General features: G+C 34.6%; 1 pseudogene; it reads left to right on the top strand.

The window, feature by feature from the left end:
• Positions 1-203: 203 nt before the first annotated feature.
• LOC133076348 (NACHT, LRR and PYD domains-containing protein 12-like) lies at positions 204-4961 on the top strand (annotated as a pseudogene).
• The last annotated feature ends 12986 nt before the right edge of the window (positions 4962-17947 follow it).

The raw sequence follows: 17947 nt of genomic DNA, 5'->3' as shown, positions 1-17947 counted from the left end.
GTACCTGATCAAATACAACAAACAACAACAAATGTGTTCTATTAATAGTGTTTTCAAACTTCTTGTCCCAGAGTTAAAATTTCATGATACATGATATTTTAGTATATTGCCAGGGATAGTTTTACTTTTTTCTGCTACTGTATAACATTTATCATTATTTTCTAGATGCCAGTATTCATATCTTCTGTACAAACTGATGAACCATGCCCATGGACAACCTGCTTCAGGTACAAATATCTATTTCAATCAGGAGAGAGTTATTCTGTGATGATAATCAGCCTCAAAATCTCAGTGGCATATAGCAGCAAAGTTTTATTTCTTGGCCAATACTTATTAATGGTGCAGGGGTTGGATACTACTGTAAAAGTCCATCTTCTTGTCACCATGGCCAGCGATATCCCACATGGTATAACACTAACTAGCTTGGATCCCAGAACAAATTTAAAATGTAGAAAAGAAATAAATTCTTGTTGCTTCAAGGTATGGAGGTTTAGGAAATGTTTGTTAACACGTCATCAACTAGACTACTCTTACTTATTTTATACAGAGTAAATTTTGAAGTATCTAATTTTTCCTATAGATGGAAAGGGAAAACATTTTGGTGTCCTTTCATATCGCTTTTCTGCCTCTCTTAATATTGGCAATGTCATTTTAGTTTTCTATAAATGTTAAGACTTTGATACTCTTATATTTTAAATCACCCCAGCTCCAATTAAAATAAATATTATCTATAATTGTTATTTCTCATAGGCAATAAGCTATATAACCGCTTCCATCTTCAAGCACAGAGAGAAACACATTCATAGGCAGAATTCCTAACCATACATTCTACACTGACAGCGCTAGTTATAGTATCACTATAAATTTCTATTTTAACTCTATTTTCTTGGATTAATCTTTTATGGTTATGTAACTATAAAAATGTTTAAAGTAGGTCAGAGAGAATCATTACGATGCCTGTGTAGGCATAAGCTCAGTCTTGCAGAGAGAAGAGCTGGGTCTTACCCCTTTGCTGGCTTGCTGGCCATTCTACTTTAGTCCAACAGTCTCCATGGATCACTCATGGAATAAAGAACCAGCTACTAGTGAAAAGCAATAGAATTATTAAAGCCTTTATTAGATTTAACCTCAGGATCTTACCAGAAATTGAAAAAAATACTATAAAAATAAATAGCAAATAAATATTAGTTTTGAACTTCATTTTATTAAATTAACACTTTCTTCATTCTTAAAATAATCTTGTGTGATAAGGGTAAAAATATGTCCCAATTTAAATGTGGATAAACAGAATCTGTAGAGTTTGAGTTTCCTGGTATCAAAATTTATAAAATATAAAGTAGGCACTGTGTCTCATCTCCTCTGACTGCATGTCTTATCCCACATTCTTTTTCACTCCTATCATACCCAGTCTTTAAAAGAACCATTATTATTTATTAGTCATTTCAAATAGAAATATCCTGATAGCTGACCCCAATTTAGACAAACTTTAGTTTTATAGAAACTAGAAATAGAAATAGCTGCTATTCTTGCTTTCATTGGCTTTAATATGACTACATTACTTCCTCCACCAGGGAATGTGATGTTAAAATGTATTTTTTATTAATACTGGCATTGACACCTTGTCTAAACATTGTGGGTAGTAGGATCTTCTCCTTGGATTAATGATACTTGATATACTAGAATAGATTCTACAAAATTTAACAGATAAACGTGCTTAAAAGAAAACAGTATTGTCCTCCACTTATGTTACACATACCCAATAAATAAAATGAAAGCAATAGAGAAGAGTAGTTGTATATTTTCATAAAATACACCTAAGTCAGAATTTGTCAGAGAAACAGAAGCAATATGGGCTTATGTATATTATACATTAGTGAAATACAAAGATATATATAAAGAGATTTATCATATATAAATTATTATATATTAAATATAAAGAGATTTATTATGAGGAATTGGCTCATGTGATTGTGGGGACTAGGAAGTCTGAAATCTGTAGAGCAGACCAGCTAGGATCTCTAACAGGAGCTGAGGTTGCAATCCTGAGCAAAATTTTTCTAGGAACCTTCTTTTTGCCATTATGGCATTCAACTGATTGGATGAGGCTCATCCACATTTTTTAGGGTAATTTCCTTTACTTATTGAACTGCTCGTCAATGTTAGAAACATCTACAAAATACCTTCACAGAAATACCTAGACTAGTGTTTGATTAAATAATTAGAAAAATTATTAATTATTACTTTATTAACTTAATTATTAGAATAATTAAATAATTAGAATCTAGGGCCCATCTATGTTGATACATAAAATCAACCATCACACCAACTATTGTGAATTGCCTTCTATGTCACTTTATCTGCTCTAACAACATTTAATGGCTTATTTAGAGTTAGAAATTAGTAATTTGAATAATGGTATGAGAGGTAAGTAGCACCACACAGCCACTGTACACTGCTGTCCTGGAGTGGGCAGCAGGGATGGACAAATTCATGCTGGTCTAGAAGGTGATGTTGGACTGGACCAATGGGAGGCTCTTCCAAGACAAGTTTGATTGTCTCTTCTACATCAACTGAAGAGAGATGAACTAGAGCACCTCAGAGCAAAGCATGCAAGACCTTACCTCCAGGTGCCGGTCAGAGCCCAGCGTGCCCTACCGGGGGCTTGTCTGAGTTCCTGAGTGCCTCCTTTTCATCATAAATGGCTTTGAGGAGCTCAAGTCCTCTTTCTACAACCGCCAGGGACCCTGGTGCCTCTGCTGGGAGGAAAAACAGCTCACAGAGCTTCTCATTAACAGTCTGATTCAGAATAAGCTGCTGCCTTGGTTGTCTTTGCTCATCATTGCCAGGCCATGGCTTTGGAGAAGCTCCATCACTTGCTCCAGCATCCCAAGAATGTGGAGATCCTGGGCTTCTCTGACACAGAAAGGAAGAAGTACTTCTACACATATTTCCACAATGTTAAGCAGGCTGGTAAACCCTTCAATTTCGTGAAAAACAACAAGTCCCTTTTCACTCTATGATTTGTCTCCACCATATGTTGGGTCATTTGTACCTGGTTCAAGCAGCAATTAGAAAGTGGCAGGGGGGATTTTGAGACAGACATCCAGGACACCACAGCAGTTTACATGCTCTACCTCTGAGTCTGCCAGGGACCTCAATTCTCCAGCCCTTGCTCTTTGGTGGCATATGGTCTTGGGAATCAGAAAATCCCATTTGAGGAGCAGGACTTCCAGAAGCATGGCTTGATGGGATGGATATCTCTTCCTCCCTCAAGGTGATCATCTTCCATAAGGACATCAACTGTGCAGTGTTCTACAGCTTCATCCACTTGAGTTTCCAGGAGCTCTTTGAGGCCATGTACTATATCCTGGATGTTGGGGAGAGTGGGTCCAGCCCAGAGCAGAATGTGAGGATGCTGTTGGCTGAGTAAGGTTTCCAGAAAAGAGCTTCTTGGCACTCCCCATGTGAATGAGGAAACAAGAAGCTACCTTGAGAAAAGTCTTTGCTAGAAGGTCTCCCCTGGCATCAAGGTCGAACTATTGGAATGAGTCCAAAGCAAAGGTCAGAGTGAGAGCTCTACCTGCAGCAGGGTTTCTAGTGGCTCTTTAGCTGCTTTTATGAGATCCAGGAAGATGAATTTATCCAACAGGCCCTGAGCCACTTCCGAGTGGTCGTGGTCAGCAATATCACCACCAAGGTTTCCTCCTTTTTGTGTGACGAACTGCAGGAGCATCCCAGTGCTGCACTGGTACAGGGCTGCCTACAGTGTGGATGAAGAAGATGGGTGAGATGGACTTCTGGGTCCAGATGCTATTGGCATAGTCAGCCAAGAGGAATGTTTTGCCAGACATCTACAATGAACAGCTTGCTGATGCTCTAAGCTCTAATCCAAATCTGATAGAGCTGGTTTTGTATTACAATGCCCTGAGAAGCTGGGGGGTGAAGCTTCTCTGTCAAAGACTCAGACACCCCAAATGCAAACTTCAGAATTGAGGCTGAAGAAGTGCTGAGTTTCTAGCCTTGCCTATCAGGACCTCACAGCAGCTCTGATATCCAATAATAATTTAATAAGGATGGACCTAAGGAGCAATGACTTGGGGTTGCCAGGCATGGAACTGCTCTGTGAGGGGCTCCAGCATCCCAAATGCAGGCTGCAGATGATTCAGTTGAGGAAGCGTCCTCTGGAGGTTGTGGCTTGCCAGGACACTGCCTCCTTGCTCAGCACCAAATGCACTGGAGGATTGGGGTCTGAGGCTTTTCTGTTAAGCTTGAGCCACCCAGTCATTGGCTGAGGATCTTGCAGTTGAAGATTTGCCAAGTCACTGCTGCTGCCTGTGAAGTCCTGACTTCCACCCTCAGTGTGAATCAGAGCCTGGCAGAGTTGGATCTAAACTTGAATGACCTGGGGAACCCAAGTGCTGCTGCTGTATGAGGGTTTCAGGCATCCAAGTAAACTCCAGACCCACTGGTTAGGCATTTGCTGGCTCAGTTCTGCAGCCTTTGAGTGTCTCTCTGTTGTGCCCTAGGCCAACCACCACCTCTGGGAGTTGGATCTGAGTTTGAATGACCTGGGAAACTAAGGCATATGTTTGTTGTGTGAGGGCCTGTGACACCCCACCTGTGGACTCCAGAAACTATGGCTGGATAGCTGTGGGCTCATAAGCAGAGACTTGAGGTTTCTCTTTTAGCCTGGGGGTTAACCAGACAATGACAGAGTTTATCTGACCAACAACATGCTGGGAAACACAGGTGTCGGGCTGCTATGATAGAGCCTGAGTCATCTCAGCTGCAAACTTCAAGTCCTCTGGTTATTTGGAACAAGCCTTAAGAAAATGACCCACAGAAGACTGACAGCACTTCACCTAATAAAACCTTACTTAGACGTTGGCTGCCGAATGGTTCTATCTACTGCTTCTTCTCTTGAAGTAAGGAGGGAGGAAGATCATCCCAGGACCTGCTAATCAACATAATGATAAGACCTTTTATTTCCTCAAGAGACAAATTTATATGCAGAATAAATCCTTTCTGCTTGGGGTTTATGTAATCATCATGTGACTGAGCTTGGAGTTTTAGTCTGAAGAATGTTGGTGCCATGGAGAGAATTTAGAGAAAGGTCCCAGATGATTCTAGAGCAGAAGCTCACAGCTGAGAGTGATTTTGCTCCACCAGGGGACACTTGGCAATGACAGGAGACATTGGGGTGGGGGAAGCTACTGACATCTAGTGGGCAGAGGCCAGGAATCCTGCAAATATCCTAAATGCACAAGGCAACTCCTACAACAAAGTATTTGGCATGCATGTCAATTGTGTCAAAGTTGAAAAACCCTATTCTCAAAGATTAATGGTGCAATAAAGATACTAGAGAGTCTGGAACACTGGTGAACCTCAGAATGCTTGTTATGCCAACAGCCCCAATAAGAAACCTTGCAATCTTTTTTTTCACTATGATTCTGTCCCTTGGCTGGAGCCAACTGGACCATGGTTGGACACCTGCCATTGTTAGCCAACTATGGGCCAGCCAATAACTCATACCATGCTTTGGATGAAAACATGAATGAAATCAACCAGGATTTTACTATCGGGGATTTGAGCTAGGGAACTTCAGACAAACTAATGATTGTTGGGAAACTTCACAAGAATGCCATGAGCATGCCATGCTGAATCCATAGTGAAGATGTCTAGAAAGACCAAAATTTACTGGGAAGTGGAAGAAGTTTGTAGAGATAAAAAATTTAGTGACCTTGTAACTTATGAAATGTTGAAAAGGAAGTAACTCAGATTCTGAAGACATCATTCCTGTGGATATCAATAAATGTTCCATGATTACTCACATTAAATAAATAAAGTATGTTGATATTGAAACATGTAAATTAGCTATTTGAGTAAGACATTTATTAGGTTCTTAAAACTTAGTGTATTTTTTTTTAGAAGAAACTGAACAGAATCTTCAAAATGCATACATCAAGAAATTTAATTAGCTATGAAGGTGAAAAGCGAGTTTTGTATTTACCTTTTGTGTGACAGAGGTCACTGTTTTTTGTTTTTGTTTCTTTTTTCACAATGGAAGTAGATTTTCTTGTTACTGACAGTACAAGAGATTTTTCCATATTTCATTTATATTTTTCTCTTATCTTCATCTGATACATTTTAAAGTTATTTAAAGTGCATCTATAACTTTTGTCCTTTCAAAGGTTTTAATAAAAGTGTGGTGACATATTCTGAGTGTTCAATTCCCTTATAATACACTGAATAATGATTGGTTCTAAGAAGCAATTTGGTTCAAGAAATGGCCAACTATTCAACACTTATAGCACCTTTAAATTAGAAAATTTGCTAATTGGATTTGTGCTTTTCTAAATCTAAGTAAAATGTGTGAATCATTTCTTGCAAAATCACTTTATTATAATTATTTTGTCTTAGAAAAATGATGTAGGCAATGTACCTTGTGCACATTCTGAAAATTACATACTATCATATGAAGTACAAATAAAGCTGTGTATTTGTATGTACACTTACAATTTTGTAGATGATAGTAATGATTTGAAAATATTAACTTGACTTCAATTTTGGCAAATTCTAATTTTGGCAAGCACTAAGTCTGGCAAATTATGCTAGCATTTCATCAAAACATTTCCTCCTTCATCCATAGTTATAGGATTATAGCCAAGCACAAGATAGAGAACATTCCTTAGCATCTCTTGCACTGAGATGTGACATTGTGACTAAGTTCTCTCTTATATAATGGGAACAGAAATGATGTATTTTTAACAGAATGTATTTGACTCTTCCACCCTCTCTTTTCCCCTCTCCTGAAAGAATGCAAACTATAGCAAAGCTTATGAATAAAGGAGACAAAGATGGGAGGATCTGAGTCTGTTGAGAAGAGCTACTTGCTGCCCTTCATCACCTTTCCTGTATTGTTAAATGAATGATAAACAAAATTAAGGATGTTTGTGCCATACTTTTGTTATTTTTTTAGAGTATTTTAATGTAACTTAACTGATTTCCTATATTAATTTCCTGAGGCTGCTGTAACAAATTACCACAAATGGGGTTGTTTAACATGTCAGAAATATATTCTTTCACAGTTCTGCAGACAAGAAGTCCAAAATCAGGTTTTAGCATACTACTTTCCCTCTGGAGGCTCTAGAGGAGATTTCTTCCTTGCTTTTTCCAGTTTCTGGTCTTGTGATGCATCACTCCAATTCTGCCTCCATCTTTAACATGACCTTCTTTTCTTTTTCCCTATCTCACTTTCGTGTGCTTCTTTATAAGGATTCTTAACATTGAATTTAGGAGAATAATCTCACCTCAAGATCTTAATCTAATTACATCTGCAAAGTACGTTTTTTTCTAAATAATATTATTCAGACGTTCTTGGGGTTAGGATGTAGACATTCAATCTACTACAGTACCTTTAAGAAATGTTATGGGATTTTGTATTTTTTCCACTCTGTAGTTGTACTGTCTATCATGTATTGTAAAATCATATAAACATTCAATAAAGAATGCTTAAGTCTTTAAGTGGAGCCTTTCATAATTTTGTGTATCAGTTACAAATGGGAGTTCATAGTTTCTAATTTAACTGACATTAAAGTAAGATTTATCTGTAATGAATGAAATTAGAAAAATAGCAAATAAAATAAGTAAATAATTGAATTATGAGCCTGTTTTTTACTTTCTTTTCTTTCTAGGAATGAGAGATTTACATAAAAAGAGATTAAAATGCCAACAATTCCACTGCAGAAGTGGATCACTATAACATGATGTTAGAATGGAACTCTTTGTACCTCAGTTTCAGCTGAAGCATAAACACAATAAGAACCAAGAATTCTCGAGACAGAAAATGAAAAATTTTTTAAAGGAGGGGAATCACTAAAGAGGATTTAATTTGAAAAGAAGTCTTTGTGGCTTTCTCCAGAATAAGAACAGGAGATAGGGATGAAAGAATGCAATTTCTAATTCAATTATAATGAATAGGCTTCAACAGAGCAATTCAGAGCATGTGCTATGTGCTCTGGAAATTGAAGGCCAAGAAGGACTATTTCCTGACCCATGCTTGGGAAAGATTAAATTACTTGTAAGGTAGCAGGGTAAATGCCGCATCTGCCAAATAACTGTTCTTCCTTCTGGGAGTGATTAATAAGTACATGAATCCCAGTGAGTTCTTGCAGTAGTGTCAGCCTGACCTCATTTTAGAACAGAGTCTGCCCAAGAGGGAAGTCTGACATAGTAAAGAATCCCAGCAGTAAGAGAGTTACTGAGGAATGAGCTGCAGAGGAAGCAGAGGCACGGCCCACACAATCAGAAGGGTCTGGAGGGGTTAGACTCTGAAGAACACACAAAAACATCCACAGGGCAAAGTCATCCTTAAACATCTGCCACATCTAGAATGCACCAAGCTTCTTACAGCATTTCAAGTAGATTAAGAATTGCCTGTGTGTCAATCTAACTTCTCCTCCTCCTGCTCTGAGAAAGGGGATGGGAGCTGTGAATGAGAAAGAAAAGCAAATGTCCATGGCCCTTCCCAGGAAGGAGGTGGCAACCTTACAATAAGAAACAACTGGGAAATGAGGGTGGGGTGGGGGATTTACTGCAAATGAATACAGTTTTCTGTTAAAACACATATTTATAACACAAGAATTTGTTCATGCACATTTGATATCAGGTGAATAAAACCACAAAAATGGAAATCATGTTAGCTGTTAATTTTCTCTAAGCTACCAAGCAACACTAGATGTAGGGAAGTGAATACTTCCCAGTCCTTCTCTTGCCCTTTCACTGACTTTTCTGTAACCATACACTCCAACCGTGAGAAAATCTAGCTTCCACCTTCCACCATAAATTTACTTAGTTGTTTAAATCCAGTATAATGTATAGTCGTTTCAGAATTGTTAATTCATACCCCCATGGAAAACACCTTTCTCAACCAGATTGCAGTACTGGTGTGGAGTTCCCTTTGCTTTCGTTTTTTTTATTTTCCACTCAATTCCAAAGTTAATTAAGTTGGCTCCTTTTTATCTCACCTTATTTGGTGAGATGGTTTCATACATTTATAAGGCAGTTAGGTTTTTCTTTTTGGTCACATTCTTTATTCCATTCTGGAATCCTCTGACTTCCTTAATTAAAAAAAAAAAAATACATGCATTAAAGTCCATTCTTTGTGCTTTAAAGTTCTGTAGATGGGTTAGGGTCATGTATATCCAGTTATAATATCATACAAAATATTTTAAAATAAAATTCCTTTTCACTGTCTTATAAATAGAATTCCTCTTTGCTTTACCTATTCAATATATTCCTTCCAACTCCTGGCAACCACTGATGTGTTTACTATCTCAGCAGTTTTTAAATTTTCCATAATGTCATATAAATGGAATCATACAGTATTCAGCCTTTCAGACTGGTTTCTTTCACTTAGCAGTGAACATTTAAGATTAACCCATATCCTTGTTTGGGCTTATTAAGTTAACCCTTTTTTAATTGCTGAGTAATACTGCACTATACATATGTACTCCTGTTTGTTTTTTGTTTTTTGTTTGTTTTTTAATTTATTCACCTATTGAAGGGCATCTTGGTTTATTCCAACTAGTGATAATTATGATTTAAATTGCTATAAACTTTCAGATTTTTGTGTGGACATAAATTTTCAAATCAGTTGGATAAATATCTACAAGCATGATTGCTGGATCACAGGTTAAGACAAAATTTAGCCTTCTAAGAAACTGCCAAACTGTCTTCCAAAGTGGGTGAACAACTTTGCATTCCCAGTGAATGAGAGTTTCTGTTACTTCACATTCTTGTCAGAAACTAATATTGTCAGATTTAGGAAGTTATCAATTCTAGTTGGTCTATACTAGTATCTCATTGTTTTAATTTGGAATTTAATGACAAATGATATTGAGCATCTTTTCATATGCTTCTTTGTCATCTGTATATCTTTGACATCTTGGTGAGATTTTTTTTTCAGCTGATTTGCCCATTTTTAACTAGAATTTTAAATTTCTTATTGTGGAATTTTAAGAATTGTTTTTGTATTTTGAATAGGTGCCTGTATTAGAGTTTTTCAGAGAAATAGACCTGTAGAATACAGGAGATAATGATAGATAGATAGATAATAGATGGATGGATAAGTAGATAGATAGATATAAAGATATAAAGGAGATTTACTGTCAGGAATTGGTCTCATGCAATTATGGAGACTGAGGACTCCTACAATATGCCAAGTTCAAGCTCGATACCCAGGAAAACCGGGAGGTTGTAATTCAATACGAATTTGAAGGCCTGAGAACCAGGGGAGCCACTGGTATGAAACCCACTCCAAGGGACAGAGAAGAAATGAGATGTCCCATCTCAAACACCGAGGCAGAAAAAAAGGGATCAATTTCTCCTTCCACGTTTTGATCTATTCAGGCCCTCATCTGATTGGATGATGCCTCACTGGGGAGGTCAATATACTGAGTCCACCAATTCAAATGACAATCTCATCTGAAAACACCCTCACAGACATTCCCAGATATAATATTTAATCTGAGCAATACTGGGCAGTTGAATTGACACATAAAACTAACCATCACAGTGTTCTTTATCAGATACGTGTTTTACATATATCTTCTCCCAGTTCGTGGCTTGCCTTTTCATTCTCTTAACATTCTCTTTCATAAAGCAGAAACTTTCATTCTTATATAGTCCAATTTATCAATTTTTTAATGTATCATGCTTTTGGTGTCATATCTAAAACCTCATCAACAAGATTATGTAGAGTTTCCCCTTGTTTCCTTCTAGAAATTTTATAGTTTTTCCTTTGACATTTATATCTCAGGTGCATTTTGAGACAATTTTTTGAAAGGTGTAAGGTCTGTATCTAAGGTTTTTTTTTTTTTTTTTTTTTAGATATTGACTTACAATTAATTGTTCCAGCATCATTTGTTGAAATGATTATTCTTCTCCCATTGATTTGCTTTTGTGTCTTTATAAGAAATCAGTTTTAGCTATATGTTCATGAGTTTATTTTCTTGACTCTCCATTATCTTGCACTGATCTATATGTCTATCATTTTGCCAATACCACACATTTTATTACTAAGTTTTATGGGAATTATTGGAAATATTGTGGCTTCTCAAACTTTTTTCATCTTCTTCAGTATTGTTTTGGTTATTCCAAGTCTTCTGGCTTACCACAGAATTAGGTGTATTGAAATAGAGAATCTATTTGCCAGGTAAAACAGTTGCTTAGGAATCATTAGAGAGTTTGAAAGGGGAAGAAATAATATATTTATAAACATGTATATGTGGAATCTGGAATAGGTTTTTATGCAAAATATTTTGGCAAACTTATCTAACCACTTAACACTAAGTATGAAAAAATAAACCATAATAGATTCTTGTAATCTATGATAAAGCTAAAAGTACATGCTAAAATTAATACAATACCATCATTACTCTGAAACATATTCCCTTAGTTGATTTGCTAGAGTGTGTCCTGTAACAGCCAGGGACTTTGGAAGTAAATATATTCCTGTCCTGACTTAGTCATCATGGCACTGGGAGAACTTGGAGACATTTACTTCTGAGTTCCCCATCTTTAAATGCAATTAATATTGCACACACTCAGCCAAATGTTTTAAGCATAATTTAGTTATATTTTACATTTTAATACTAAAGAAAATTAAAACTATATCTTAATGTACAAATTAATGTGGACATCATACTCTCATGAATTTACAAGTAGATAAATTAAATCTCAGTGTTGGTTCTACCCCAAGAAGGTAAATTGATAAATGACTAAAAATTATTAGCGATAATTCCTACAGAAGAACTGTGAACTTGCTTAACTTGCATCTGGGATTCTTAAATTAATGTTTTCTTTTGGGAAATACTCAATACATTTTCTTATGTTAAATTGATGCAGTCATCAGTGTGGATAGTCATTTTTCATATCTGCTCTTTAACCACTAGTATGATACACAGTTTTATTATTTCACATGAATTATTTCACATTTTCTCCATACTCAGTAAACAACTGCCTCAAATGTTCACTTCTGCAAACTAAGATAAATTGTAATGTCAGAAGTGCCTCCCTTTCCTTTAATTTAGTGTGGTTAGAATCTGTGTCTCTTTCTAAAATTCTTATTTTTTGAAGTTTAAATTTGTGTACCCTTTTGAAAAGAATAGAATCAGCTAACTTGATAGAAATGAATATTTCTGAAGTAAAAGCTGAAATTGCCCAGAGATAGTTAATCTCATTCTCAAAGATTTTCTAGTATATTAGTTGACTGTATGTTCCATTAAGTATGCACTCTGAGGAGCTGAATGAATTCATGTATTAATAGCTTTACTTCGTTAGTAAATCTATATTCATACTTACCACAAGATTTCATATGATTGCCATTTTAGTATGAATAACAAGAGCAGTTGTGTAACAAGGGCATTAAGCTGTTTAGTGAACTGGAATACTGAAGTTAAATTAATAGTTTAGCATGTTTACATATCAGGAAGAATATGAAAATTAAGTCCAAATAAACACTAAGAGAATGGCAAATGGATCAACAAATTATCAGTAAATGAATGTTTGTATGTTGCATAATGCAAAACTGTTTTCAGTGATGCATTTAACTATTGCACAACTAATTCATGAATATACATTATGTATATCCTATACTATTAGAGCTATAAGCATTTAATGTCAAATTTGTGCAGAATATATTACCTATGCACTTCAAAAAATTAAATAGCTAGTCAAAACATGAAATATTTTACTTCATTTCTTTTTGTCAGCAGAGAAATTATTAGTTAGCATCTTTGCTTAAAAGAATGAACATTCTATGCAAAGCCACAAATTTGCTTTTGCTAAGGCAATTAGAACTCTTAGACATTCCTGTCAATCTAAGTGGAGTGTATGGCTGCAATTTACAGTTTGCAGTAAAGATTCAAAAGTTGATAAGTTATATAATTGGACTAGTTGCTTGTGATTGTACATTTTAAATCACATCCAGTCCTCCGTTGGAAGTAGTCTAGCATCCATACTTGGAAAACTGGGAAATCAGCTCTCTTCAAAGGGATTTGGATCATGGAAGTAACAATTAAGTCATCACTGCATAAAAGATATATTTGGAAGTAGTGCACAGGGAGTTGAGATACCTGTAGATGTAATCAAATTTGACAAATTTGTATTTCATCTCCTTACGTAGCATAATTAACTTGCAGGGAAACCACAATGTAGGTGAGTGTTTTTCAATCTTGACCAAAGTTTACAGTCCCCTGGGACATTAAAACAAAACAAAACTCACAATGATTATTCAGAATCTCTTACTGTGGGCTCCAGATATTTGTTTTTTTCTAGGAAAAAAAAATGCTATCTAGTTTATTTCATCATTCTTATTTCCAATACCTGAATGCTGACACCTGCGTAATCCTAGAAATTAAAAGAATAATAGTACATCAATTATACCAATTTTCTCTTCTGATATTGGGGATATTAATGAAAATAATAGAGATTAAAGTTCTAACAAATACATGCTAGCAGTGTAAACTGAAGTAAATTTTCAACTTTCTTAACCTGAGCAGAACTGGGAATGGGGAAGTAGAGACTTGGCTGCATTTTAATGCTTAAAAATACCCTTCCCCAACAAGGTGAAATGAAAATGAAAAAGAGGGAGAAAATCCTATCACCAAAAATATCTATGTATATTGTTATTTTCCCCCACAAAATTTCTTCTACTATATTGGGGTTAATGTAAAAATTGGGGGACATGTTGTCCTGAGATTTTACAAACGTTTTGAATTTGCTCCAGACAAAACAAATGTGACAGTCAGACCCTTGATGCCATGAGCATGCCTGATTTGTGTCAGACAGTAAAGATGCATGATATCAGGTGTCTATGTGATTGAATTGTTTCAAATCCAATTACCTTCAAAGTCTAATAAAAATTTCAAATTCAAATCTAAAGACCAATTAAAAATATAATTATCTATTAATAACTACTTAACAATTGTTTTCCATTTTTTGAATACCTGTAACAAAGAATATTAGGGCGGTAATCAAGAAGGTTAGCTCTAAGTTGCAATGACCTTATTCGAGATTGCCCTATGTCCCTGGTTATTGTTATATGTAATCTTTGTAAAAATATTATTTAGGTTTGGTGCTCTTTTTCCTTGTCTTTTTTCCGTTCCAAATTAGAACAAAAACTGAGACTCAATTTCATGTCTGTGGGAAGGAGTTAACCCTATCTTTGACTGTCTAATTTGAGCATTTAAATGTCATGGGGCAGAGCATGGGACACAGCATCCATTTAAAAATAATACACTGTCTCTTTGGAGATAGCACTGTCATTTGTTTTCATTTTACTGAGGGGGTCTCTCTTTAAATTGAAATACTTATTAAAGGGAAAAGTGCAACTCCCTGAGACATGTAACCAAAGGATGAGATTTCTTAATTCACATCTTATCTGAAACACATTCTCTCACCTATTTCAGTGTGGTAGGTTATAAGCTGCATTTTAAAACACAGTGTCTTGATCAAACTATTGAGCCTCGAGAGAAAGAGGTTCTTGTTTAAGCTAAAAATTTATTATTCATTGTTCATCTTCCCATACATTATGCATTCTATTCATTGGTCATGCTCACTGTGCTTCTTTAAAAAATAATCCATAACAAAAGTATACTAGACTAGTATATAAAATTTGTTTCTGCTTCTTCAGGTCAAAGCTATGGGAAAGTGATATGAAATGATTATCTCTTGAAACAATTTTTATGAAGAAGCACTCTTGCTTTTTACTTTACTAAGTAAACCTAGCTTTAGATTATATTACTTCAAAATGTCTTCAATGGCAGTATAGAATATGTTTCCATACAAGTGTTAGAATTAGACTGAATAACAACTATTATCTTATGTGAGCATGTATATCTTTTGTTCATTGATATTGGGGTGGGGGCGGGGTGAGTGTTAAAAGGATATTTGTGTACCTGGAGGAAATGTAGATATATGATGCTTTGTATAGGTACATACGAAAAGCATTGTTAATTTTCAATAAGAATTTTTTTAATGACAAAGCAGGTACATAAGGGCGATTAGACTATATGTCTGAGTTATAAAAAAAAGGAATTCTCCAACAGGAGGAATTGCTGTTATGTTAAGAAGAGCTATTTAAAAAGATACATAATTGAAGGAAATCATGAATTAAAGGCAGAGTAAGACTTTTTGATGCTGTTCACATACCTTCAGTGAAGGAGGAAAATAGTCTCATGCAAAGGACAGAATTTTAAGTGCTTTTTCTTTAATTTTAGATAAATGAAAAGACATATATCAGTTGTTATTCAAAAATGACATCTGCTCTGTCAAAAGTAATATTAAAAAAAGCTAAATTTTCCAGCTAGAGTTACAGTAGATAATATAACAATTTTTTAGCAAGTAATTTATTTGCTTAATTTTAAAAACATTTAATAAATTTTGTTTGAGTGGCTCTTAATGCTATATTATCCTTAATGTATTTTCTTTCTTGCAGAGGGTAAACTAGAAATTATTGTCATCATGATTTATGGGAAAATATCAGGTGTCTGATATTTTCAGAAATATCACCTTTATTAGAATTTAAATTTATGAATAAAATATTCCAACAAAATCTTGATGGAAGATAATATGACATTTATTTTTGCCTTCAACAGGAACCACAAATAAACTTACTAATTAACTCTTCCTATTAGTTTATCTATTTGAAAGGTTTTTTTGAATATTTAACAATGTCATGTGATCAGAGGCTTTATGAGTGACTGAACAGGCTCATAATTATATTTGATCAATGAGTGAGTTAATTACACAGAAGCAATTTGAATCTCTTGGCTCCTAGTGAAAATAGCAACTCCTACTTGTTTTATGTTAGATTTTTTTTAATCTAGAAGAAATTAGGAGAAGAAAACTCCTCTATATGGGAATATAATTGGTAGCTTTGACTTAAGCTGTACCAAATACTATTCTCTAATTTCCTCTATATTGAAATATTTTGTTTATAAAGCAGTAGAAGCAGATATCCAACTTAAAAATTATCCTGTATTACCAGAGATGACCAACTTTAAGATTTGATTTTAAGATACTATCTAATTGTTGTTTTAATTTTCTTGTTTTTTTCTACCAGGAAATTCTCAGATTTAGTGTCTATTGGAACATTTTCCTTTTTTTAATTACCTATTTTATTTTCTGAAAATTACCAATTACACGATCTTTTCTCTTTTTTTTTAATGCCTTATAAGTACCCTGATTATATATAATGAAGCCCCTTCTTCATATATTTTTATTTTTTCTTCTTTAGTCTGACATTTTAATTATATTTTTAAAGGATTTTAAATATATATTTTGATATACAAATTTTAAAAAATTCATAGAGTTCAGTATCTCCATCCTTTCTATATGGATTCTAAAGCATGATTAATTCATATTAATGAACTGAATGCACTATTTTTCCTCCTTTTAGAGAATTATCAATCAGAGTGAATAATAATACCCTCAAGGCCCATCCATGTTGTCACAAATGGCAAGATTTCATTTTTTTCTAAGTAGTATTCCACTGTGTATATATATCACATCTTCTTTATCCATTAATCCACTGATGGGTTTTAGTTTGTTTCTGTATCTTGGCTATTGTGAATAATGCTGCAATGAACATAAGGGTGCTTATATCTTTTCAAATTAGTGTTTTCTTTGTCTTCAGATAAATACCCAGTAGCAAAAATGTTGGATCATATGGTAGCTGTTTTTTTAAAGTTTTTGAGGACCCTCCATATTGTTTTCCATAGTGGCTGTACCAATTTTCATTACCACCAATAGTGCACGAAAGTTTCCTTTTCTCTACATCATCGCCAACATGTACTTGTAGTGCATTCTGATGGGTGTGAGGTGATATCTCATTGTGTTCTTAATTTACATTTCTCTGATGGTTAGTGATGTTGAGCATCTTTTCATGTGCTTATTGGCCATCTGTATGTCTTTTGAAAAATGTCTATTCAGATTCTCTGCCTATTTTTAATCAGAAAGCGTCAGGCCTAATACATGTCAATTTTATTTATAAATTAAAGCATCCTTTACTCAGAAACTTCTAAATCTAACATTGCCATATATTAGGATCCTGAGAATATTGGCTTTATTTCTGAATGGTAAATCTGTTTCACTTATGTATGTTTGTATTTATTTGTTAACCTTTTACTTTCTGGTTGTAATAACAGAATAATAAGACTTGAAAATCTAAGACAAAACTCTCCTTTTCAAATTATCTTTTCATTCATAAAAAGTTATTTTTTCTTTGGGAGATATGAATTTCTTTGAAAAAAATATTTTACCTCACTGATTGTGAACTTCTTTGTTGACATATGGTAAGAGTGCCTTTTAAATTTTCCTACTTGATGATAATTACTATTACAAACATCAGTAAAATAGTAAAAACAATAGATCCACCAGAAATATAGATCCATTCAGAAATGAACTTTAGCCAGCAAAATCAGTCGGCTACTTTCACTGGTGATTTTAATCAATTAATATTTATTTCTACGCAGTAAGTATGACTCAAGAATAAAATCAATAGGATTGAGGGACAATCACAATAATTAGGCACACTGATAATAGCAAAAATATATTCAAGCAGTTTTTCCATGCCGTGGTTTATTTAAAGAGCATATGTAGATAAGCATGAAGTTTAAGGCATGAGGAGAAAACTCTCTACAAGAACATTTATTTTAAGAAATTATATGCACCCTTCAAAAAAGAATATCAAAAAGAAAATCTCATTTTAAGTAATTATTTTAATGAAGCATTTGCATAAATGTATGACCTATTTAGGGAATTACGAGACTAAGGTATGAAGAGACACATTGATCTTAGTAACACTGTAAATATTAACTGATATTAAATCTGGGAAGACAGAATTTCTAAATGAAACTAACACATCAGGATAATTTCCAGAATT

Source organism: Eubalaena glacialis, chromosome 16, assembly GCF_028564815.1.
Source record: "Eubalaena glacialis isolate mEubGla1 chromosome 16, mEubGla1.1.hap2.+ XY, whole genome shotgun sequence".
NCBI lineage: Eukaryota > Metazoa > Chordata > Mammalia > Artiodactyla > Balaenidae > Eubalaena > Eubalaena glacialis.
This window is presented reverse-complemented; position numbering and strand designations above follow the sequence as displayed.